The sequence below is a fragment of the Callionymus lyra genome, chromosome 2 (genome assembly GCF_982586985.1).
Source record: "Callionymus lyra chromosome 2, fCalLyr1.hap1.1, whole genome shotgun sequence".
Taxonomy (NCBI): domain Eukaryota; kingdom Metazoa; phylum Chordata; class Actinopteri; order Syngnathiformes; family Callionymidae; genus Callionymus; species Callionymus lyra.
The window spans coordinates 5,900,518-5,917,336 of record NC_141819.1 but is presented as its reverse complement, the minus strand read 5'-3'; the positions used below and the strand labels follow the sequence as shown (position 1 = coordinate 5,917,336).

General features: G+C 37.6%; 1 protein-coding gene and 1 long non-coding RNA gene across 2 annotated transcripts in view; both read right to left on the bottom strand.

The window, feature by feature from the left end:
• LOC148085163 (uncharacterized) overlaps window positions 1–15,146 on the bottom strand; it is a 38,897-nt gene extending 23,751 nt beyond the window's left edge. Inside the window, exon 1 of the long non-coding RNA XR_015710484.1 lies at window positions 14,959–15,146. This is a non-coding gene — a long non-coding RNA (uncharacterized LOC148085163). The remainder of the gene's footprint in view (window positions 1–14,958) is intronic.
• The window catches only part of LOC148085161 (NLR family CARD domain-containing protein 3-like), a gene marked incomplete at its 5' end in the record, with an annotated part of 350,040 nt that overhangs the window by 292,450 nt on the left and 40,771 nt on the right, over window positions 1–16,819 (bottom strand). The window lies entirely within an intron of this gene.

Below are 16,819 nucleotides of genomic sequence, written 5' to 3'. Positions count from 1 at the left end.
GCAGGAGAGTAAAGAAGGAACGTTCCAAAGCTTAGGAGCAACAGCCTGGAAGGATTTCTCTCCTCTGGTCCTGAATCGTGTGCGAGGAACCATCAGTAGATTCTGATCCACAGACCTCAGAGCCCGAGCTGGGGTGTAAGGCTGGATCAGATCACTGATGGAAGGTCTGACCATGAATAGATCTGAAAGTAAGATCCAGAATTTTAAAATGATCCTGAAAGAAACTGGAAGACAGTGAAGAGATTTAAGTGTAGCAGGACGAGGTTGTTGGCATTCCAGCCAATCCCGTCTTAGCCTGCTGGTTAAAAGGAGGCGGTGCGCACACTTCTCCCTCGCTCTGAATGGCTGGAGGCTGAGTTCCCACCTCAATCAGCGTCCTACGCTTCCGCTTCCGGGGTCAGAGGTAGGCTGTTAGCGACGACTGTGGTTCTCTCGTGGTGTTCTGTCCAGCTCTGTGGTAAGCTCATTGATCCTTTTGATAGATTCCTCTCTGGGTGTGTGCTTGGCTGCGTGTTGCTTCCCCTCTGCAACTTCTTTACGAAGTGGGTGACGCCGTTTCGTGCCGTGCTCCCCAGGAATGTTTTGATCGGTATGTGGCTAGGTGATTAGCACATATGGAGCTTTCCTCCTCCGGTTTTTTAGTTTATTTTTAACTCTGCTTTTATTGATCCCCCTAGGTCACTTAGCGCAGCTGTTTTGTCTTGGGTTGTTTTATTTAAACTTCACCCGGAACTGCTGGGACGGATCGGGTGGCAACGATTCGCCCTCCCGACCACCTCTGTGTCCCGACGGCCGACTGTGCGTGTAAGTAAGTAAGTAAGTAAGTAATAAATATTTATATAGCGCTTTTCGAGACCAGGGTCACAAAGCGTGTGTGATTGGCTAATCGCACTAAGTCGAGCGAGCGACAGCGGACTGAGGCTCGGTGTCGCAGTTCACCCCGGACTCTTGAGTTCTTGTGTTCATTTTTGTTTACGTTTATTTCAATTGTGTCTGTTTCTTTCCGTGTGATTATTTTGATCATTCTATGTTTTGTTGATTTGTCATTTGTTTAGTTTTACAGTTAAAGTATATTCATTTGTATTTTGTTTGTCATTGTCGTCACTCATTGTTAACTTTTCACTCTCTACCTGCTCAGGAGCTGCCGTACTGCGGTGTCGGATTGGTGTCCCGGTGGTGGTGTTTCCCCCCTTTCTTTTGCACGTGGGTTTTGTTTATAGTGTTTCCAGGGATCCCCCCTTTTCGTCGGACATCTCTCACCGTAGGTGTCAGCCCTGAGCAAGGATAGTCGTAACCAGCACTGTTTTATTATTGTGGTAAATTAATATATAGAAATAATAAATATTCTTTCTGAATTACTGTCTCTGCTCCTTCCTGCGAATGAACCTATGTGCTGACCTTTATATTAATATCCTCTGGGTGAAATTCCCAGGGTGGCGTTGTTGAACACACAAACTACATAAATAATATTCTATCCGTGCTCGTGTCGCCACATAAGGATCAGAGAAATGTGAGTTCTTCTACTTGAGCGGGTCAGAATTCTGGCTGCAGAGTTCTGAATCAACTGCAGGCGAGTCAGATCCTTCTTGTTTAGACATGAAAACAAATGGTTGCAATAGTATGGATTTAGAGATTTTTCTCAGTTGAAACAGTTTCTGGTCAGTTTTCTTCAGTGTTGAACAAGAGACATGTTTTTGTCAAATACAACTCCCAGGTTTCTCAGGCTCAGTTTGACAGACTGACCTAAGTCACCCAAGTACTGACTCAACCCTGGAACCTTATCATCAGGAGCAATAACCAAAGTTTCAGTTTTTTCCACATTTAGCTGCAAAGTGTTTTCACTCATTGTTTGATTTCTAGCAAACAATTGACTAAGCTGTTCAGCCTCTGGGGCTCAGTTGGATCAACAGAGCAGTAGAGCTGGATGTCATCAGCAAACATGTGGTAAGAAACATCAGGAAATCTCTGAATGATTTTTACCCAGAGGAATCAAGTATGTTTGTGTTAATGTTGTAAACATTCTGCAGTGAAACCAGGAGACATCAGGCAAGAAAAGTTTGAATCAGAAAATTGGTCATTTACGACACATTTGATTATAACAGGAGTCTTTTTTAACTTGTATTCTTTCAGTTTTTAACTTTTCATCGATCCTCACCGGGAAACACAGCCTGAAGCAATCATTGATACTAGAAACATTTTCTGTATGAATTTGATGAATAAACATGTTGCCAGTCATCATACTTCAATATTCACTTTACTTTTCAGTCATTTGTTTCAGTTTTTCATTCTGAGAGATTAGTTAAGAATTTTCTCATGTAGTTAATCATGCCATTAAACCTCTTTTACACAATTTGAACTCCTCCTATTCTCTATTGTTGATTCTTCTGGCAGTTTATGACGGTGAACACAAGAACTTGGACGACACCAGCTTTACCGATTCATATCTTCACCTGGATGAGTGGAAAGAAAATCTTTGTTTGGGTTGTCAGTCAGAAAAAGGTCGTTTCTGGATGACCAGTGTGAAAGTGCCTCAACAACACTATCCACTACTGGGTATCCACAGTCAGGGTGGTGGCTGCCCCCCACATATGTAGATGGCAGGGTGGGTAGGATAGGTAAGACCTGCAGGCTTTGTCTCTTAGAAGTTAGTCTGCTGGAAGGATCATTAGTTTCCCTCGGCGGGTACTGACAGAGGATACGACGTGAACGCTGATCCATTGACCCCCAGGATGCCGTTAATACGTAGAAGTATATTGTTACATTTGAAACATGTTTGACGTCTTTTTTGTTCAAAAGAAACTGTTTTATTAATATTACTTTCTTATTAATTACTCTTTTCAAATAATAATTAGTCTATAGAGAGAAACTAGTTATCATCAAAGTCATTTACTTCTTTATTTCCTATAAATAATCATTAAATGGGGTGTTGTTCAGAATAATCCTCATTATTATCACGTTACTAGAGGTAGAATATAGTCACAATGAAATAGCTACACTAGCGCCATCAAGTGGCCACTAATGGGAATAGATATAGAGAGTGTGTGCGTGCATGTGTAAGTGTGTGTGTGTGAATTCTCTTGGACAGAAGATGAACAAAAAGAAAGTGACTAAACCAGTGGATTTATTTGAAAACAAGATCAGGGAACATCAAAGTGAAGAGGTTTAGTAAAAGTTCAATTACTTTGTTTAAATACATGATGTTTATTAGTTTTAAAGAGAGATTTTCCTTCTTTGGTCTCAAAAGTTTCTCTTTGATTCACTGCTTCATAGCAAAAGCGTGACTACCCTCTAGTGGACAAGACAAGTAAAACAACATTCTTGTGGCTTCCTCTTTTATAAACCGACACTTGTGGAAAAAACATTGTAGTTTTACAATGAACTTTAACATCTAAATAATGTGTTTCCATGATTTACTTTTAAAATTCGGATCTAAAAAGTGATTTCAAGACTTTACTGCAGGAATCCACAACTTTCTTTGCATCAGGATCAGTTCAATGTGGAAACTGTTGTCATGGAACGTCTTCAGAAAACAACTATTAAAAATATATAATCACATGAGCAGCAAAACAATGAAGCATTAGTTGTATCTTTGAATAGATTGTTCCTCTTCAGGTCAGGATGTTTCAAGAATGAGTCGAGCTGTAAAAATATAATCATGTATTGAAGTCATTTGAAGTTGATCAAACAGTCTGGAAGGAACATCTTAACATTCATCTTCTTGCTTGATCTGTAATTCTCTTCAAGTTATTTCCCTCTGTTTCTTCTGAGAGTCACTGTGGTAGTCACTCCTCAGTCGCAGCTTTTCAAATCTGTCAGGATGATCCAGATAATCCTGATGCTCCATCAAGTTCCTGTTGTCGTTGGACAGTAGGAGGCGCTGCTGTGTGTGAGTCCAGTGAGAGTGAAGACTGAGAGAAGAAGAGACATGAGGTGATGATGGTGGAAGAACGTTGTCTTGACGATCATATACTGATCCAAACTGAGACGAGTCAATGTTCTGTCAACATTCTTCTGAGAACTTGAGAGAAGAACCATGTGACTGAAACATCCCAGAATCATCTTGGATGTCAGATTTGAAGATGAAGTCAGCAGCTAAACTAGCATGTAGCTAACATGAGTCTAGTCTAGTTGTGATGAAGATGTTCAAGTGAACACATGATTCAATATGAAGTGATTCATGTGTGAAATGATGTTTAAAGTGACTCAACATTGTGAGTTGATGATCAAACTCACGTCTGATTTCAAATATTTGACAGAAATATTTCTTTGTTCTCCACTGACAGTCAAACTGAAACAATGTTGATGTTGAAGCTCCTGAAGAGTTTTGAGCTGAAGGACTTGAAGATTTGGAATCAGAGCTTCACTTGATACTGTAACTGTGAGTCTTTAACATCTGCACGTTTGTTCTGGAATCTTCTTCATCAAGTCCATGTCCACAAAGACCTTCAACTGCTGTGTCAGCAGATGAGCTTTGATGTTGAAGTCAATCAATGGAATCAAGCTTACCATTTATTTTTACAGGTCTAACATATCTGGTCCACAGTCATCCAGCCTGGAGGAGGAAAGAGTCAGAAGATCAGATTCATTTGATTCAGATGTTTCATGAATATTGTTTCATTCTCAGTGGACGACTCAGTCATGACTGTTGATGACAACAAAGATGGATCTATAAACAGGCTGCTCAGTCTCAACTGTCTCCTTCATGCTTCCACTGGTGTCCAGCAGGAGAACATGGAGGAACTCAGAGTTTGGATTCATGTGCTCAGTTCAGATGAAGAGTCTGAGCATCAAATGTTCAGTCTGAAGATCTTTGGAGTTCAGTCAGTGAGTTCTGCTGCTCTGTTCATACCTGAGAGTCTCCAGTCTCCAGTCTGGACTCTTCAGTCCAGCAGACAGCAGCTCCAGTCCTGGTCCTCCTGGATGATTCCAGCTCAGGTCCAGTTCTCTCAGGTGGGATGGGTTCAATGTCAGAGCTGAGGCCAGAGAAGAATAACCTCTCTCTGAGACCTGACACCATGACAGACTGAAATGAAGGAGAAACACTTTTAGAAACTTATCAGAACCAAGAGAAGATGATGTTCTGACCTGAGAGTCTCCAGGTGACAGTGTGGACTCTTCAGTCCAGCAGACAGCAGCTCCACTCCTGGATCCTGCAGGTCGTTGACACTCAGGTCCAGTAGAGTCAGACTAGAGGACGGAGAGCTGAGGACTGAGGACAGAAGTGAACAACTTCTCTCTGACAGTTCACAACATCTCAGCCTGTGAAAGAGACGAGTTTTATCAACAAGTGACTTTTTCAATTCTTTATTTAAAAACAATCAACTATTTACTTTCATAAGATCATGGTCACATGTTTGTTTGAATATTTATCAGGTTGGTATAAATGAGGGTGAAATGTTGAACATGACGACAGAAACACAAACATGAAGAAGGAGTAACAACAATGTTGAGGTTGTGGTTTGTTGTTAAATATTTACTTTAGAAAAACAGACTTTCCTACAAACTAGTGAGACATCATTGATTTATGCTGAATTGTTGGAACATGAACAAGTATTTCAGTGAATGTCTTCATGTGATCAACTTGATCTTGATTAATCAAATTAAATTAAATAAAGTGTTTTTCAACATTCAGTTCATGAGCTGAAAATAAATAATACTTCAACAGGAAGTGACATTTATCAACACATCGTCTGCGAACAAGGAAATCTGGCTCAGTTGCTTCATCAACCAGGAAACAAGAGCTGAGACGACACTCGTCTAGTTTCTCTCCAGATATTAGAAACATGACATTTATTTCTATCTTCATTTCTCCTGAGAGACAAGAAACCAGATGAACTGTGGACCAGACATGAAGAGAGAAGATGATGTTCTGACCTGAGAGTCTCCAGGTGACAGTGTGGACTCTTCAGTCCAGCAGACAGCAGCTCCACTCCTGGATCCTGCAGCTTGTTGTGACTCAGGTCCAGTAGAGTCAGACTAGAGGACGGAGAGCTGAGGACTGAGGACAGAAGTGAACAACTTCTCTCTGACAGGTAGCACCAGTCCAGCCTGTGAAAGAGACGAGTTTCATCAACAAGTGAGTTTTTCAATTTTCTATTTGACAAGAATTGAAAGAGTTTATTTATTTATTTATAATTAAATGATTTTTATATTAAAGGTTTTATTAATTTAATTGAATAATACAAACAACATGTTTTAATTGAGTAAAGGTTTTTTCCTCACATATAGTTTAATATTGTTATCAACAAGTATCCTTTTAAATTCATTATAAAAATGTGAAAGTGTTTAAAATCCAATATTAATTTTAACCCTGGAGTTTCAAGAGGTAAAAATATTTATATTTTAATGTTGTAGTTTTTTTGTACCTTTTCAAAACTATAAAATTAAAGAATTGTTGCCCAAATGTGTAAAATGTTGTTTTTTGAAGGCTCGAAAAAGTTGTAAAATATAAATATTATTATTAAATATAAAACTACAACATTAAAATATATATATATACTGTATATATATATATTTTTTTACCTCTTTAAATCTACAACGTTAAAAATAAAAAAAAATTTTACCTCTTCAAAACACAGACATTATAAAAATGCTGGTATGGAATCATAAATTGAAAAAATCGAGATTCAATATTTTTAACAAGTATCCTTTTAAAACGTGTTTAAAATCCAATATATAATATATATATATTAAACTCTATGTCTAAAAAATGTTTCCATTATTCAATGAAAACAAAACCAACCTTTCAATGTTTAAATTATTGAATCAACCTTTTCAGAAAATAATTCTATGGTTAAAAAAATAAAACATTTCAATAAAATTAAATGTTAAATTCAATCCTTCAATTCTCTGATGACACTGATCTACTTGCATAAGAAACAAAGCAAATGTTTTTCAATATTCACTTCATGAGCTGAAAATAGATTCAACTGCTCCAACAGGAAGTGACATTTATCAACACGTCATATTCAAAGTAGGAAATCGACACTTTTCTCTCTTAATGTTTGACCTTGAAAATGTTGAAAACCATGATCAACTTGATGAGACTGATTGTTGCAACAGTCACATGTCAGGAGAATGATCACAGATACCATCAGCACAATGGATTCAACAAGAAATGGAGACACATGTGTTCAGTGTGAAGTGAAGTAGTTGTAGATGAGCCTCACAAATCATTGGAGAAAGACATTTCTTACCAACATGTTAGTTTTCACACCCGTATATAACCTGAGCACAAATATTGATATTTTCTTACAACACACTTGGTTGTCACGTCAATACTTCATCTCTCCTGTCCTGTTTGTGGGGGCGCTAATCCTCTAAATGAGGGTGAAGAAGTCGTAACCAGCGGCTGATGAAGATGACGAGTTAACAATAGTGTCAGTACACGATGAGGGCAGCCTACACTGTACAAAAACAAACAACTCACCACACATGGATTTCCTAAATGTTACAAAACAAAATGTTCATATCTGGATCTACTACCTGAAAGAATCAATAATCAAACAGAAATATCTTCTTCACATTTGAAGTTAATCTTACAGCAAATGACATCAACTTTCATTGATCTCTTTACATCCACCACACATGATGACTTTAACCACGTCTTTAAAATGATCATCAATATATGATTTGACTGTTTACTGATGCTTTTACAAAACTATACTTTCTATACGTGTCAGTGAAATTAAGTTATTTATGATTGTATTATTTATCTTTATTTTATAATGATTTTATTCACACAGTTGCAACACTAAATTCAAGTAAAAACGGTCGTTTATTGTAAACAATTGACTTAAAAATGACTTGTTAATGTGGTTCAGTTAGTCAAAGTCACCACTCTGAGTGTTTTCTCTGTCACAAGACAAAAGTAGTTATGATTCCTTTAATAATACTGACGTGTACAAAATACTTATTAAGTGAACAAAGATCTGCTGTTTTTTTGTTTATGTTTTAAGTCTCCGTTGATGGTTGTTTTGACTCTGTTGGTTTGGACTGTTGCTGAATGAATTGGAGTCTCAGTAAAAGACATGACAAACAAAACTTATTGGCTTCAATGAACATTTATGAACATATTTAGCTTCAAAAGAAGCTTAAAGTAAGTAAAGTAGTTTTGTTTCATTAAAGAAACTTCATGATAAATTGAAGAAAAATGTAAGAATGATGCGATTAGTCGACTTAATGGTTGAATATTTGGTGAGCAGTCGACTGTTAAAATAGTCGTAGACCTCATGAACAACAGATGAACCATAAGAGAAGAACAGAGACAACAACGGTGGAAAAAACAAACAATGAAAACAAATCAAAGACAAACCTCAAGATTCCACTCTAAAGTGTTTTGTCTTCTACGAGACAGATGACGCGAGAACACTGGATAAAGAATATGAAGGACTGTTGTTTTGATTATTATTCATTTTCATTTAAAGTTGACGCTTGTTTGTTTATCATTACAATGATTTATTAAGATGATATTTTTACAAACTACGTAACATCTTTACCTGCTACACAAACATACAAATGTATCTATGAGCTGCTTCACTGAAGAACAAAGTGATGACAGACTTTGACTCGTGTTTCCACCTCTGACTTTACATTTGAGCTTTGATGATGTAGAAAAGATGATGTTCTGACCTGAGAGTCTCCAGGTGACAGTGTGGACTCTTCAGTCCAGCAGACAGCAGCTCCACTCCTGGATCCTGCAGGTTGTTGTCACTCAGGTCCAGTAGAGTCAGACTAGAGGACGGAGAGCTGAGGACTGAGGACAGAAGTGAACAACTTCTCTCTGACAGTTCACATCTGTTCAGCCTGTGAAAGAGACGAGTTTCATCAACAAGTGACTTTTTCAATTTTCTATTTGACAAGAATTGAAAGAGTTTATTTCAAGACAAACTCAACTATTTCCATTGATAAGATCTTCAGTTGTGGTTTGTTGTCTGCTTACTAATCTTTTAAATTCATAAAAATGTCAAAGTGTTTAAAATCCAATATACATTTTAACCCTGGAGTTTTGAAGAGGTAAAAAATATTTATATTTTAACGTTGTAGTTTTTTTGTACCTCTTCAAAACTATAACATTAAAAAATTGTTGCCCAAATGTGTAAAATGTTGTTTTTTGAAGGCTCGAAAAAGTTGTAAAATATAAATTAAAATAAAAGAATATTTTAAAGTTGTATTTTTTTTTTTACCTCTTCAAAACTACAACATTAATATATATATATATATATATATATATATATATATATATATATATATATATATATATATATATATATATATATATTTTACCTCTTCAAATCTACAACGTTAAAATATAAATATTTTTTACCTCTTCAAAACACAGACATTATATAAATGCTGGTATGGAATTATAAATTAAAAAATTCGAGATTCAATATTTTTAACAAGTATCCTTTTAAATTTATTTTTTAAATGTGTTTAAAATCCAATATATTATATATATATTTATATTAAACTCTATGTCTAAAAAATGTTTCCATTATTCAATGAAAACAAAACCAACCTTTCAATGTTTAAATTATTGAATCAACCTTTTCAGAAAATAATTCTATGGTTAAAAAAATAAAACATTTCAATAAAATTAAATGTTAAATTCAATCCTTCAATTCTCTGATGACACTGATCTACTTGCATAAGAAACAAAGCAAATGTTTTTCAATATTCAGTTCATGAGCTGAAAATAGATTCAACTGCTCCAACAGGAAGTGACATTTATACTGACGTGTACAAAATACTTATTAAGTGAACAAAGATCTGCTGTTTTTTTGTTTATGTTTTAAGTCTCCGTTGATGTTTGTTTTGACTGTTGGTTTGGACTGTTGCTGAATGAATTGGAGTCTCAGTAAAAGACATGACAAACAAAACTTATTGGCTTCAATGTACATTTATGAACATATTTAGCTTCAAAAGAAGCTTAAAGTAAGTAAAGTAGTTTTGTTTCATTAAAGAAACTTCATGATAAATTGAAGAAAAATGTAAGAATGATGCGATTAGTCGACTTAATGGTTGAATATTTGGTGACCAGTCGACTGTTAAAATAGTCGTAGACCTCATGAACAACAGATGAACCATAAGAGAAGAACAGAGACAACAACGGTGGAAAAAACAAACAATGAAAACAAATTAAAGACAAACCTCAAGATTCCACTCTAAAGTGTTTTGTCTTCTACGAGACAGATGACGCGAGAACACTGGATAAAGAATATGAAGGACTTTTGTTTTGATTATTATTCATTTTCATTTAAAGTTGACGCTTGTTTGTTTATCATTACAATGATTTATTAAGATGATATTTTTATAAACTACGTAACATCTTTACCTGCTACACAAACATACAAATGTATCTATGAGCTGCTTCACTGAAGAACAAAGTGATGACAGACTTTGACTCGTGTTTCCACCTCTGACTTTACATTTGAGCTTTGATGATGTAGAAAAGATGATGTTCTGACCTGAGAGTCTCCAGGTGACAGTGTGGACTCTTCAGTCCAGCAGACAGCAGCTCCACTCCTGGATCCTGCAGCTTGTTGTTACTCAGGTCCAGTAGAGTCAGACTAGAGGACGGAGAGCTGAGGACTGAGGACAGAAGTGAACAACTTCTCTCTGACAGGAAACAGAAGCTCAGGCTGTGAAAGAGACGAGTTTCATCAACAAGTGACTTTTTCAATTTTCTATTTGACTAGAATTGAAAGAGTTTATTTATAGTTTAATATTGTTATTTTAGTAATAAATAAAATGAAAAAAAATTCAAGATTCAATATTTTTTTGACAAGTGGCTTTTCTAATTGAATATACAAATGTGAAAGTGTTTCAAATCCAATATATAATATATATTCAAATTATTTAATAAAATGATTCAGAAAATATTTCTATGGTTAAAACAATAGAACATTTTAATAAAATTAAATGTTAAATTCAATCCTTCAATTCTCTGATGACACTGATCTACTTGCATAAGAAACAAAGCAAATGTTTTTCAATATCATGAGCTGAAAATAGATTCAACTGCTCCAACAGGAAGTGACATTTATCAACATATTTAGCTTAAAAAGAATCTTAAAGTAATACCTGACATGAATATTTTAAATTAAATACATGCAGTCGGACAAAGAGGATTATGAAGACGAACCCCTTTGATTTTATTATTTATTTTTATAGAACACATTTCCTGAGAAAAAGACAAGAGTTGACCTTTTGTATGAAACAGTAAAGTTAAATAAAGCTGCATTTTTATTGATGTAACCTTCGTGGTTTTGTTTCATTCAAGAAACTTCATGTGAATTTAAGATGAAGATTTTGTAGAAATCAGGCTCAGAGCTGCTGTGAAGGTCACACATGCTAACTTAAGTTTATTTTCTATAAATAAATGTTGCGTACACATTCATTTGTGTATACGCAGTATAATTAATGAGGCCACATGTTTCTACTAATGTCTTCTGAACCAGTGGGCAACAGGTTGAAGGTTCAATTCCAGGCTGACCTGACATCCTTTTTCCTGATCATAAAACATGAATCAAAACTCTTCTTGGTCTTTAAACATGTTAAGATGTATTTGTGTTGTGTTTCTCTGAGTCTTTCAGAATCTATGTTTCCATCACTGATGCTCTGTCTCACATCAATTGAATGCATCAGGGATGAGAGGGCCCTGACCAAGAAGGATGAACCAATAGCAAATGTTACAGAATAATAGCGTGTCAGTGGTTGACTTTCTGTCTTCAAGTATTTCATTGGTCAACAGCTGCAGAATGATGAACTCAAGTGTGTGTGTTTCATGTCCTTCAGTTGAAGATGAACAAACACAAAAGTTCATTCAGGGAACAAGCGAAGAAAACATTGAGAAGCAATTGTTAGTGTGATAGTCCCACATTCTGACCACATTCAACTTTGAAATATCTTCTTTTGATTATTATTCATTTTCATTAAAAGTTGACGCTTGTTTGTGTATCATTACAATGATTTATTAAGATGATCTTTTTATAAACTACGTAACATCTTTACTTTTCAATTCTCTATTTGACAAGACTGAACTTACATTTTTAATGTTTTATGTTACATCATAAAATCACATATTGTGTGAATATTTGAGGAAGGTTTGTCTAAATTAGGATCAGTTTGTTAAACACGATGACAAACACAACAATCATCAAAGAGTAAATCAAACATTCATGTTTAGTTCATATCATCAGAAATGTTTGAACAACTTACAGAACTTTGTTTGCAGCTTGAACCACCGGCAGAAGCCTCTCAAGAACCTCGTCTGAAGCATTTCTTGAGTATTTCTTCAGGTCAAACTCGTCCAGATGTTCCTCTGAGGACAGTAAGATGAAGGCCAGGGCCGACCATTGAGCAGAAGACATTTGATCAGAGAGACGTCCTGATCTCATCTGCTGTTGGACCTCCTCCACCAGAGAAGTGTCCTTCACTTCATTCAGACAGTGGAACAGGTTGATGATTCTCTCTGGAGACACATCCTCACTTATCTTCTTCTTGATGAGCTGTGCTGTGTTGTGATTGGTCCAGGAGCTACTTCCTGTCTGTGTCAACAAACCTGGAAGGAGACTCTGGCTGGTCTGCAGAGAAAGACCCAGAAGGAAACGCAGGAACAAGTCCAGATGTCCATTTGGACTTTTCAGAGTTTCATCTATTGCTGTCTGGTAGAACCTTTCTGTTTGACTTTTGTCGATTTCTGTCAGTTTGGATGTTAGTTTTGATTCCATCAGGTTGACTCCAGAGTTGATGAAGGTCTTGTGGACGTGAAGAGCAGCCAGAAACTCCTGAACACTCAGGTGGATGAAGCAGAACACCTTGTCCTGGTACAGTCCTCTCTCCTCTCTGAAGATCTGAGTGAACACTCCTGAGTAAACTGAAGCTGCTGAGATGTTGATGTCACACTCTGTGAGGTCTGACTTATAGAAGATCAAGTTTCCTCTCTGCAGATGCTCAAAAGCCAGTTTTCCCAGAGACTTCATCATCTTCTTGCTCTTATGATCCCAAACTGTGTCAGTCCCAGATCCTCCGTCGAACTTCACCTTCTTGACTTTGATCTGAACCACCAGGAAGTAGATGAACATCTCAGTCAGGGTGTTGGGCAGCTGTCCTGTCTCTGTGCTCTTCAACATGTCCAGAACTGTGGCAGTGATCCAGCAGAAGATCGGGATGTGACACATGATGTAGATGCTTCGTGACCTCCTGATGTGAGACATGATGCTGCTGGTCTGCTCCTCATCTCTGAACCTCTTCCTGAAGTACTCCTCCTTCTGGAGGTCATTGAACCCTCTGACCTCTGTCACCATGTCCACACACTCAGGAGGGATCTGATTGGCTGCTGCAGGTCGTGTGGTGATCCAGAGACGAGCTGAGGGAAGAAGATCCCCCCTGATGAGGTTTGTCAGCAGGACGTCTACTGAGGTGGACTCTGTAGCTTCTATCAGGCGCCGACTGTTGAGGAAGTCCAGAGGGAGTCGACACTCGTCCAGACCATCAAAGATGAACAGAACCTGGAGTCCTTCAAAGCTGCTGAGTCTGGATTCTCTGGTTTCAGGAAAGAAAAGATGAACAAGTTCCATCAAACTCAACTTCTTCTCTTTCAGCAGGTTCAGCTCTCTGAAGGTGAAAGGAAAGATGAAGTGGAAGTTCTGGTGGGCTTTGTCTTCAGCCCAGTCCAGAGTGACCTTCTGTGTCAGGAGGGTCTTCCCAATGCCAGCCACGCCCTTCGTCAGCAGTGTTCTGATTGGTCGTTCTCTGTCAGGTGAGGTTTTAAAGAGGTCTTCTTGTCTGATGGTGGTTTCTGGTCTGGTCTGGTTCCTGGTGGCTGCTTCGATCTGTCGGACCTCGTGCTCCTTGTTGACCTGGTCTGTGCCCCCCTCAGTGATGTAGAGCTCAGTGAAGATCTCATTCAGAGGAGCAGAATTTCCTGCTTTAGCGACCCCCTCAGACACACTGTGGAACTTCTTCTTCAGGCTCCTCTTCAGTCGTCCTCCACACTCTGAAGCAAGACTTCCTGAATGAAGACATAAGTCACACGAGTCAGAAGATTGTAGAAGGTGAAAATGGAGTAAAATCTTCAGATCTGATGCAAGTGTTCTTCATCTTCATCATGTTTGTTCACATGTTCTTACTGCTCCACAGACGCTCGGCCAGATCCTCCTCCTCCATGTCCCTCAGAAGATGAACTGTGATCTTCATGAATTCTTCTCTGATGCTTCTCCACTTCTCATCTTCCTCCTCAGTCTGTGGAGTCTCTGGACTCACAAACCTCCAGACTCTCTTCAGCTCCTTCTGCATATAGTTGTAGAAGTTTCTCTCCAGTGACTGGAACAGAATCACAGAGAAGAAAGTCAGAGTGATAGTGGATCATCTCAAGAACCACAAAGACCAGAAGCTTTAACTTGGATTCAGCTGAAGGATGATGAACAGAAGGAACCTCTAGGATGAGGACCTCCTCTAGTTTATGAACATACCAGCCGTTTGATTTCCAGTTGTGAGGGATGTTGCTGACCAATGAGAAGCTCTGAGTTCTGATGGTCCACTCTGAGAAGAAGAGATGAAATCAGACTGTAAATAAACTCTTGTCGTGTTGAAGGTTTTGATCTAAAGTAAACTAGAAGGTTCCTTTTAAAACCCACATACAGAACCATCTCCATTAGAACTTAAATCTTGTCAAGCCAAACTGTTTATTTTAAATATAATTTCTCCTGCTGGATCCTGATGAAAACACAACTCTGATCAACTCTCATCTGTTTCTATCCTGGTATTCACCAGCTGAACCACTAGATGTCCTCACACTGCTGCACATGTCCACCTCTGCACTACAACTGTGAAAGCAACGTTTGAGGTTTTTAATTGTGTCTTTATCTCCCCCTGCTGGTGATGTGAGTGAAGATAAGTTCTCTGGTTTAACGTGTGTATGAACCTGGTAGACTCACACTTGTTCACTCTCACCTCACACCTGGAGACTCTTCACTTCCTCTGAAGTTGATCGGTCTCCCCATTGAATGATCACTCTTCAGAGACACACAGCAGGGTTCTGGTCCAGATCTTGGTCCAGGTCCAGCAGGTTCTTGCTGCTGCTTTGATCTTGAACACAGAAGGAGAATGAGTGAGAAAGAAGACATGGAGGACAATCTTGGAGGTCCTTGTCTCACCTCTGAATAACTTAACTAAATGATTAACACTTAGACATGACATGAATTAATATTTTCTTCTTGGAACGTGCAGGGCTTGAATAAACTTGTCAAGCTAAAACAGGTGATGAGAAATATTATAAAGTCGAATGCAAAGGTAGTTTCTCTTCAAGAGACGCAGATAACTCAGGAGGATGAACGAAGGGTGAGATCAAGATGGGGGGGTTTCTCTGCTTCTTTTAGCTCTCAGGTGAGAGGAGTCATCACATTGGTTCACAAGTCAGTGCCATTTCAATTGATCAAGGTCACAGAGGATCGTTTTGAAACATTTAACAGGCAGCTAATGTCTGAACTTCATCAATTTAAAGCTAGGAACAATCTTCTGTCAACTAATATTGCAACAGAAAGTTTAATAAGATTAAAACAGTCCTACGATGATCAAGGTGAGAAGGTAGAGAAGCTACTAGCTTGGTGAGTTAAACAAGCACAAGCAGAAAGATCAGTTAACTCAATCCAGTTGAATAACGGTGTGACAACCTCCAATCCAAAAGAGATCAATGACAGATTCTTAGATTTTTACCAAAATGTAATATTCGTCCCAATATTCTAACACGGCTCCAGATTTACAAAAAGACTTCCTCGACTCACTTGAAATTCTTGGATTTGAACTCGAAGGACACATTAAACGAGGACCTGCAAGTTCATCAGATCTCTGACACAATTTCTAACCTGAAAGGTGGGAAAACTCCTGGGCCTGATGGAATCCTTATTGAAGTGTATAAAATATTCAAAGATAAGTTGATTTCACCCCTTTTAGATTTGTTTCAGGAGTCCCTCAATTATCTTGCTAAACACTACGATAATTACTCTTTCATTAAACCTGGTAAAAGCATCTACTAGTTGCGGATCCTATAGACCAATTTCCCTTCTTAATAATGATGTGAAAATTCTTTGTAAAATCTTTAGAACCACACTTGACTGGCATCATTCATCCTGATCACAACAGATTTGTGAAGTGAAGGCAAGGCTTTCACAATATTAGGAGAGTTTTAAATATTATTTATGAAACATCTGTTAAATCTGATGATGCAATGGTGTCTTTGGACGCTGAAAAAGCTTTTGACAGAATCCAGTGGAGTTATCTATTAACTGTACTTGAAAGATTTGGAATAAAAGGTAACTTTTTTAATTGGATAAAAATTCTCTATTCAAATCCCCAGGCAGAAATTTTAACTAATAGTTCAGTATCTGCTTCTTTTAACATATGTCATGGTACATGACAGGGCTGCCCTCTGACCCCACTCTTATTCACCCTCGCCATTGAACCATAGACTATGGCAATTCATAAAAGAAATGATATTGTGGGCGTCAGGATGGGGGACGTAGAACATAACATAGCTCTATATACAGACGATGTTATCTTCTTCTGATGTGACCTAAAATACACAAAATGTGCTTAAATTAACTGACAACTTTGGAGTTTTTTCTGGTTTCAAGATAAATAACAATACATTTGTCATAGTGTTTATGGCAGAGAGGGAAAGAATTACTCCTCCTTTTGTCACCCCTTCTTGGTTTCAAAATGTGGATTTGTCTATCTAGGTGTAGATATTTCAGACTCAATTGAAGAAATAGCTCCTAAAAAGGATGATCCCCTTTGTGAATCTGTAATAAAGACA